This window comes from Uranotaenia lowii, chromosome 2, assembly GCF_029784155.1.
Source record: "Uranotaenia lowii strain MFRU-FL chromosome 2, ASM2978415v1, whole genome shotgun sequence".
Lineage (NCBI taxonomy): Eukaryota > Metazoa > Arthropoda > Insecta > Diptera > Culicidae > Uranotaenia > Uranotaenia lowii.
In genome coordinates, this window is record NC_073692.1 from 313,109,535 (window position 1) to 313,119,829 (window position 10,295).

General features: G+C 39.9%; 1 long non-coding RNA gene across 1 annotated transcript; it reads right to left on the minus strand.

Moving 5' to 3' along the window:
• Positions 1-5,304: 5,304 nt before the first annotated feature.
• On the minus strand, positions 5,305-10,255 carry LOC129748438 (uncharacterized). Its single transcript, XR_008737728.1, has 2 exons — positions 6,901-10,255; positions 5,305-6,828 (listed from the first exon to the last, which is right to left on the minus strand). It is a non-coding gene; the product is annotated as an uncharacterized LOC129748438 (long non-coding RNA).
• Positions 10,256-10,295: the final 40 nt, after the last annotated feature.

The window sequence follows — 10,295 nt, forward strand, 5'->3', positions numbered from 1 at the left end:
TGACTTCCTTATAAATTTTTAGATCTTGAGTTTTACATAATTCGATGAGTGTTGTAAACTTTCTCCCGAAGGAATAGTTCGCTCTTATCACGTTGAAACGGTTGCAAAAGAGTATGACGTGTTCAGTTGTTTCCGGTATTTTGCATATTTCACAGTTAGGATCGCTCACAATTTTCCATTTCGCTAACCAATATTTGCAAAAACTGTGTCCTGCCATGATTCGATTCATGGTTCTTATTTCCCAGTTAGTGAGTTTCTTTCTTGTGTACCATGGCGACTCTTCAAAGCTGTTTTGGATAGCTTGGAAGAATTTTCCCGGTTCTCCATCCCTTTTAGTATAATCTGTGTACCATGTTTTTGTAGTTCTAATTTTTTCTTGACGAAAGATATTTAGTGCATCTTTCAGAAATAAGCCATTTTTGTAAATGTCCGTAGAGCTTGTGCCAGCCTTTGCCAACGCGTCAGCTATGTCATTACCTTTTATTGAGATGTGACTGGGCATCCATTGGATGGTTGTATCCAGTTTGGATGCAGTGTCGATTATCTGCTGAACTATTTCGTTTCTTAAGTTGCTCTTTAATGTGTTCTTTATTATTTGACATGATGACAGTGAGTCTGTGTAGATGACTCCATTGTATATTTGATGACTATCAAGATGTTCTAGGGCAACTTGGATTGCGATCATTTCAGCTGTGGTGATGCAAGTTTCAGCTTCGAGTTTCAAGCTGATCCTTTTGTTGATGTTTTCAAAATAGATGCCGATCGCACATGTCTCTTGGAGCTTTGAGGCATCAGTGTAGATTGCAGGGCGGTTTTTGTAAATTGAGTTTTGGACAAATAGTACCATCTGTTTCCAGACCCTCGGGTCAGCATCTTTTTTAGACGATTTAAAACAAGCAATTTCGGTTTTAACATCCAGCGAATCAGGTAATACGGTTTTAACTATTGGAATAATCGATTCGAAAATATCTCGATATTTTGTGAACGTCTTTTCGACCAAAGTAAGTTTATTTCTTGAAATATCCTCCTGCAGTTCTGTTAGTTGTCTCGCAACGACTGTTTTGTTAGCCATATGTTTTGATATTTCTTTGCACGTGATGTAATTAACTCTTATTCGTATCGGACTCTCTGCAACAAGAGCAGCCAGAGTGCTTATCGGCGTTGACTTGGTGCAACCGGTGATTTTTCTCCAGCACAAATTCGTGAGTACTTCCAACTTAGATATATACGTTTTGGCAGCATTACCAAAGATTGATATGCCGTATTCTATAACACTGCGTACTAGTGCCCTATAAAGCAGGACCCACGTTTCGGGGCTACCACCATATCTTGAGCCAGAGATAACTTTTAGCATATCTAATCGATCCTTGACTTTTTTGTCTAGAGACTGGATATGAGTTCGATAACTTAGACTTCGATCAAGCTCGATTCCCAGGTATTTATAAGTTTTTACAGTTTCGATTCTTATTCCTTGTACGCGTAGTTCCATTTTTTCTGTGGTGTTTTTGAAGATCATCGCTTTAGTTTTGCTGGGGTTGATTTCGAGGTTCAAATCTCTAGCTCGTGTTTCGAAGATGTTCAGGAATTCTTGGGCTTTCTCTGATGCTGTTTTGGTATTGTTAGCTGTAACAATCACCACGAAATCGTCGGCGTACTGAGCTAATGAGACATCGCTGATTTCAATTTGGTGAAGAGGAATCGTGTATAAATTGAAAAGGGTGGGTGATAAAACGTCACCTTGAGGTAATCCGTTGCTTATAACCCTGTGAATATCACCGTTCCCAGACCTGAGAAAGATTTTTCGATTTCTCAAAAATGCTACAATCCATCTTACAAATTCGTATGGGATTTTAATATCTGACATTAATTTCTCAAGTATCTCGGTTCGTACTGCGTTAAACGCGTTCGAGAGATCTATGAACACTACTGCGGTTATTAGGCCCTTTCTTTTATTCGCTTGGATCAGGTTTGTCACATACGTGCAGCAAGTGATGGTTGATTGGCCTTTCCTGAAGCCGAATGATAGTTCCGGGAGAATGTTGTTTGAGTCCAAATAAACTTGCAATTTTCGGTGTACAGCCGAATTTAGAATTTTGGTGAGTGTTGGGACCAGGGAGATGGGTCGATTTCCAGATGCCGTTGCTTGATCCCTACCTGGTTTAGGTATGGCAATAGTTCTTATTTCTTTTAGAGGACTTGACAAGTTGCCATGTCTCCACATTTGGTTAAGATCGTAAACGATTGCATCGACGATCTCAGGTTTCAGCTGACGCAGCATATCATATGAAATTTTGTCGTTGCCTGGGGCCGTTGATTTTTTATTTTGTAGAATGTGATACCATCCAACTCGATTTAAAATGTTGTATTGTGTTGGGTGTTCAACACTAATAGGTTCATCTAAATAGACATCATTATCTCCAAAATGTAAGTCTAAAAACTCATTTGCAAGTATGGGACTATCTTGAACTGCATTATTTCGTTGTGTTTTTCTTTTTCCCGTCAGACCACGTATTTTTTGCCATAGTTGAGATGAACTTGTTTGAGGGTTTATTTCTTCTGAGAACTTTTTTAAGTTTGATTTCATTCGTTCTTTCTTTAACCGCTGGAAGATAGCAGTCTGTTTTTTAAGGTCTAATAGATTGTTTAAGTTAGATAATTTGTTGAATCTACTTTGTGCTTGTTGTTTTTCTAACCACGCTTCCTCTACTGCATCATCCCACCAGTATTTGGGTTCAAATCTGTTTCTAACTCTGTTGCTTTTAATGATTTGGTTGAACTGTTTGGTGAGTTCACCGGAATCTGAAATTTGATGGACTGATAGTTGGTTTATCTCTTTGAGTATTTGAACTTTTTTGTAGGTGTATTTCTGTTTTTGTGGTTTGTTTGTTTTAATTTCTATATGGATGAGCGAGTGGTGGCTACCGACTGTTTCGTCTAGCACCTTCCAAGTTACGTCAAGATATAATTCGTTAGTTATGGCAGTAATATCTATTGCCGATGGGCTTTTATTCAATTCCAGCGGTCTGTACGTAGGGCTGCCGTCATTCAATATAATCAAATTGGAACCGTTCAAAATTTGAAAAATGGCTGAGCCTTTTCTATCCGAGTTATTATTGCCCCATGTCGTATGGTGGCTATTGACGTCCCCGCCTATAATGAGTTTGGGAAAATGGGAAAATTCTTTGGTGATATTTTCTAGCTCTTTTTGTATATCGCCACAACTTGTGGAAGGACTGATGTAGATTGAAATGACCACTATATTGTTGGACAATATTTTGGTCGCTACGCACTGGATTGTATCACACGTTGTTGAATATGGTATTCTTTTAAAACCGAGATTATTGCGGATATAGATGGCAGCACCCCCATACCCATCATTACGAGATTGTAAGATTTTATGGAAACCACTGATGTGGTACATGTTTGTTGCTTCTAATTCTTCTTTGGTCCATGTTTCACTAAGGATGGCCAATGAGTAAGATTGCGACATCAATGTACGCTGTAATTCTTGTCTGTGTTTCGAGATGCTTTGTATGTTACTTTGTAAAATTTTCAAACTATCCATTTTGATTTATGAGGAGGGTTAGGAATGTAAATAGTTATTGATGTCTGTATGTTTATTTGTACTATTTATTTTGTTTTATGTATGGTATCAAAGCCTATGAATTTCTTACTTTTTTCGATGAAATTTTCTCTAACTTTGCCTTTTAGACTACACTCTTCTAGTACTTCAGTGTAGTACTGAATTAAGGCCTCTTGCACGGCTAGGGTAATCGCTGTGTTGTTAGCTGCTTTATTGTTTTTGTCAATTTCTGCGAACTTTTGTTTCCACCTTTCGGCTTCGCTTACCTTAAATGGGTTGTTGAGCGCCGTGCCGGTAATTTCGGGATCGCTGGTTGATTTTGGTCTCTTCCTGGAAATTTCACCTGTTGATGTGCTGGGTTGCGGGCTAACAGGTCTGCGTCTTATTGTTTGGCTGGGTTTAGGTTCGTTGTTCCTTTTCAAGATGTTTGCAAAACTTACTGCTGGTGTTGGTTCGTCGGCAAACTGTGACAGGGCATCAAACTGATTAGATGTGCCGATGGAAAATTTGTCTTTAGCTTCGTGGTATGAAAGCCCATTTTTCGCCATAGCTGTTTTGATCGCATTTTGCCTCACACGTTCGGAACAATTTATGTCGTCCGTACCGTGATTTGCCTTGCAATATACACACTTTTTCTCCAACTTACACTGCTCAAAGTCGATACTGTTTTCGTGTTGCATTCCACAACGTAAACAACGTTGCGAACTTCTACAATCAGCTGCTTTGTGATTGTATCTCAAGCAGTTGAGACACAATAACGCTCTACGGACATATGGCTTAACTGTCATCATACATGAATAGAGTTTCACAGAAGTAGGGAGTTTATTGGTACGAAAGGTAATACTCACGGTTGTGGTGGGAACTGGTTTTTTGTCGACGAAGCGGTTGAGACGGTATACACTCATAATCGGTACCGGTGAGTACAATTCCTCCTGTATTTCTTGGATATTCACATCAATTGGGACATCAGTGATCACTCCTGTGACCGACACTAGGTGGCGCGGTACATATGCCTTGTATCCATATGAAGCTGGGAGTTCGCTGAGGATCACTCGGTTAGCCGCAATGTGGCTGTTGAAGTAAACCATCACTTTAGTTCTGCCGGTGCTTTTTATTTCGGTGATACAGTTCTCAGTTCCAAAGATCCTTTTGAGCATTCGTCCTACACCAATTCGGTTGATGAATTTTTCCTTTCCTTTGTTCAATTCGATGTACACTCTATATGGGGCTGGGTCGTCGGCGCGGTAGTCAAAGTTCTGAGGTGGTGGGGGAACTTTTTTCTGCTGGGTATCCTTGCTGGTCTCCGTACTAGAAGCTGTTTCTCCATCGGAAATATCCGGGGGGTCTGTATTCATACTTTCTTGTTCCATTTTTTCCACTCGCCAATATGGCGGCGGAGAGTATGGTATTAAAGAACGAACACTAAAATCTGGCTATTTCCAACTTGGTTGGTGAAATAAACTTTCTTCAAATACTAGATTTGCACTTAGTGATCGCAGAGCGAATTGGGAAACTTTATTCGACACCAAATTTTGAAATTATAATCAAAAGTATTCTGCTGAGCCGGAAAACACGCGTCTACACTTTACAAATGGCGGAGAAAGGTGCTACCACATTTTAGGAGAAAATCTCACACAAAATTAACAACCACTGCGAGATTACACCATATTCGCGGAAAAATCAGGGCCGTTTTCTTTCGTTAACCAGTGAAAAGAGCAGTAGATGTTTTCTTAAACTATTCACTTTTGTTTTGTTTATTAGCGTTATAGATAATCTTCTGGGTGTTGTTGCAATAATCGATCCACAGATGTTTTTTTACGTCACTTTCGACTTGTTGAACTATTATTCTCTTAATCAATGTGGTAGTTCGCGACGCGATTGATTTTGTTCGTTAAAATTTATGCATCATTCCTTCATGTGAGATGGTAAGCTGTCACTATTAACCATCGATCTGTCACTTATTTCATGATCTGACGACCGTAAATGATATTTTTATATCTTCTTTTATGTGTTTCGACAAATGTAGTTTTTCGACTGTTGGCTTTTTTCTGAGGTTGCCATGTCGAGGATATTGTATGTTTAAAGGGTAATTTCTAAGTTTATGTTGCATGTTTAATGAATATTTGCACAGGTTCGTTTGAAATGAAAAAAGTACGATAGTAGCAGGAAGCATAAGGTTTAGTGTTTTGTTTGCTCAATTAAGTTTGTTGCATTCGAAAATTTCAGATTACCAATTTGAAAATCACTTTTCTAATAAATTTAGTGCGAACGTAGTTCTAAATTGATTTGTGATAATAACTGAATCCAGTATTAACTTTACAGTGATAATTACTTTTAAGTGATTAGTTATACATTTCAGCATAATCTAATCGTCTCAAGCTTAATCTAATAATTGTGTATATTGAATAAATATATTATTTATGATAAATGTTATAAATACCCTTTTACTATACTTTTACTGTAGCAACATTCTACCACAATTATGAGTGAAAATTGATGCGTAATTGTATGTTCTACCAGTAACTTAGCGTCTAACAACAAACCTTATGGTTCTGCTTTCGATAAGGAATCATTTTTTACGATTCAGTTAAAGTATCTATTTTTGTTTTCACACGATCCTATAGGTAAACCTCATACATAGTCAATCGCAAACATTTCTCGAATGTCGACGCTTAATCCGAATATGTCGGAAAATCGATCGTCGCATCACTCCATGCAAACATCATGTTTTATGTTTGGATGTATCTCAAAAGTATTGCTAACTTTTACAATCTACAACACAAGTTTGGGTTGTGTTGCATTTTTCGTAATGTTCATTTAAAAAAAAAACAAAAAATAAAAACTGAAGCCGAAAAAACAATAATTACACATTTGAACGGAAGTAAAGCTTACTTTTTGTCCGCATTGTCTGTTGAAATTTTATCCATACATATTCACACGTGCTTTCGGTGTGAACCATTTGCTTCTCCTAGATCCTGAGTCACAAGTTTAATACCTACTTTAGGTTTATGTAACCTCGCATGGACCCGGATCAGATTCAGGGGAGAGATTGATGGAAACCATACCATTACCATGAGCTTTGAGCGCCTTTAGATGATGATAGGATTACTGTTGGTGCCAGGAGCGCCTGCCGGCATGCCACCCTTCTTGGCTAATCGTCGCCGAGCCCGGGCTTTACGCACGTATGCCGTTATCAGCTTCTGGATTTTCATCGGATTGATCTCGCCGGTTCGACTGTGGCAGATCTGTAATTCGACGGAAGGGAAAGATATGTAGAGAAACATGCTTTTGAGCATTTTCGAATATCGGAAAGTTACCTTGGGTACAGCACGTCGCAGTATATCTTTGTACTCGTCCTTATTGATCTGTTTTTTGTTGTAGAACGGTTTGATTACCAGTTTAACCTCCTCTACAACACGCTCGAGCCGGTTCAATTTCTTGAGGAACTGTGAAAATGAAATGAGGGGTTGAATAAACAGATTAATAATTGTGTTAGGACAGAAATTTATGAACAATGTTCATTTTAATTTTTGTAGAAAAGTATGGATGAAAAAAAATTGTTAGGAAGATTTTCCTTCCAAAATTAATTGAATTGAAAATGGAATCACAAACAGCTAGTATCTCTCGTTGACATTGATCATTAGCAGCACGATAATACCAGAATAAGTTAAAATTGGACTTCAACGATTCAAATGTTCTATGTTATTCCTAGCAGACAAATGCTATTTTTCGAACATTGATTACCTGAACTTTGAGAAACATCAAAACTGCGGCAGATGCTAAAAAAAGATATTCTCGAATCAACAGAATACAGTTATCAAAAAAATGACTCACGCATCCCATGTAACCAAAAGTTCCATTACAGGCTCTTGAATGTGTACTCAGCTTTTCCAATGGCGGTTATAACATGCTATATAGCTGAAAATTTGAGTTTTTATCGATACGTTCTCATAATCAAGCTGAAAAGAAAGTTATTCAGGCTTTCGGAGACTGATGCAAAACTACAGAATTTCGAAGCTTTGACTTCCTTTGCTGAATACTAATTTTTAAAATGTATTTTCTTACAGCTTCAAGAAACTTCTACATTTGTACGCCAATCGAATTGCGCGATAGTACCCTACCACGCTAGATTCCTAAATAACAGGCTTTCAAAATCACAATGGACTGATTCCTTTAATTTCTCTTTCGGTTCCAAAAAATAATTTAAAAAACCAGGCGTGTCAAAACACAAACGCAACATCTGCATCTAATCTTCAATTGATACATTATGGAACTTGAAAGCTGAATAACGGCTCACCACATCAACCTACAATTTATCGAAGGCACATGGAAAGCACAAATTGTACTAAACCACATGTTTTGAAATGTTTTCAATTTTTTAGAGTACCCTTTACGCAGCATAATGTGAACTTCGCACAGTGTTAAAGGAATGAAGCAGCCAGCGGATGCGGTACGATCGGAGCAGAAAGCGTTCGTGTGAGAAGCTGTGTGGAAAGGGCAAGTCGTGGGTGTTTGAAGCTACAGCTTATTGCAGGATGCAGTTAGGGCCGAGGACGCATGGGCTGTATTAAAAACTGCCTTCCAGAACAGCGGACTAACAAGAAAAATAGGATTGCTGAGTTGGTCTATCCTGCATGATGTTCAACGTGACGCTAGAAGGTGTTATTCGACGAGCAGTGAGTGAAATGCGAAGCACGATTTTCAACAGATCCAGTCAACTTATCTGCTTTGCTGATGACATTGATAGAGTCGGCAGATCATAGTAATAACAAGGTCACGATCGACGGCGACGAGCTGGAGATAGTGGAAAACTTTGTCTATCTCGGCTCACTGGTGACTGCAGACAATGACACCAGCCGTGAGATCCGGCGTCGAGTTATCAGCGGAAGTCGTGCCTACTATGGACTTCACAAGCAACTGCGGTCGAGAAGACTCAGCCCTCGCACGAAGTGAAACCTGTACACGATGTTCATTAGACCGGTTATTCTCTACGGGCACGAGACATGGATATTGCTCGAGAAGGACCTGCGTACACTCGGAGTATTCGAGCAACGAGTGTTAAGAACCATCTTTGGCGGCGTGCAGGAGAACGGAGTGTGGAGGCGAAGGATTAACCACGAGCTTGCGAACCCAGAATTCAGAAGGTTGTTAAGAATGCCGGAAGACTGTCCTGCAAAACAGGTGTTCGCTACGAATCAGCTAGGAACAAGACGAGCGGGGGCGCAACGATCGAGGTGGTTAGACCAAGTGGAGCGTGATCTGGGGAATGTGGGATGTCCGAGAATTTCGAGAACCGTTGTCATGTACCTAGTGAGTTTAGGGAATTATATTCGTCAAGATATGTCGTGAGACGGAATACTACGAAATAAAATAAGGATTGTTGAGAAAATTCACATCGTAGTGGCTCGTCAATTGTTCCAGTGTTGAGGCATACATGCACAGTCACGAGCTCAGAAGCGTGGGATTTGAGATGAACGACTCCTAATTGGCAGCAATTTTGCTGATGGGCCTTCCCATCATAAATCATAGTATTTTATTTTTTTTAATATTATAAAAATCCACAAATGACATATTGATCCAAATGAAAATTTAGAATTAAGGAACTCACTACAAATGAAAAACACCCTGAACTTAGAACATTTAGAATTCTTATTCGGAATACGATTGGAATGATGCCTATTAGTGCTGTGTTAGCCCCGTAATTGTTCAGTCTATGAAGAAAAAAAGCTGAAGGTCCCGATAACTCAAACCTCGAGGTCGGTATTAGTGTCCCTAATAGTGAAGCGAACGGCTGAAAATATGGTATTTCAAACAAAGCGATCGTCGATAGAGAATTGTGACTCAAAGGAAAGCAGGAACGATTGTCGTTCCTGAGCAGCAATTCAAAAGCCACGAAGCTGCTGGAGTTGGTACACTCCAATCTCTGTGAGCCCGTTCGGAGGCAGTCGTTATTCTGCAACATTTGTCGACGATGCGAGTAAAAAGGTCGTGAACTGTTCTCTAGAGCGCATCAGACGACTTGTTCGTACACGCCGCCGCAGCAAAAAGAAATCGCGGAGACGATGCACACTGATGGACAAAGCATGGTGCATGCTGAACGATGCGAAGGTAAGGAGGGTAAGGAGTACAGAAGCAGTATCGACGGCTGCTTATCGCGTCAACCGATATCTGACGAGGTGTTTGGACAACCAAACGGCGGAAGAGGCAGAGTGCATGGGTTATTGTGCAAATACCAAAGCCTATAGTGCGTATGACACCCTAGCACAACAAGATCTAACAACAACTTGAGACATGGAACTGCCGATCTCTAAATTTCATAGGCACATGAAGATGGGCACATGAGATACCATCTACCAGAGCTGCGGAGACCCACACGAGCTTGGAACAGCTTTTACAGTAATGAGGAAGATGTAAAAGCGCACGGTCGGTGATTGTCCATCGACCCACGAATTTACCGATTGAGAATCAAGGGCTGGTTCTTCAACATCAGTATAAACAACGTGCACAGACTTCACCTCGGAAGTACCGGTGACGAAAAAGGCGAATACTGGGCGCAGCTGGAACGAGAATACGATCGCTGTCCAAAACATCAAGATCGTCATCCACGATTTTAACGCTCAGGTCGGCCAGGAGGACCGACAAACCGACAATTGTAAGGTTCATCGTGCACCAGCTGACCAACGAAAACGGCCTCAGACTTAGACTTTGCTAC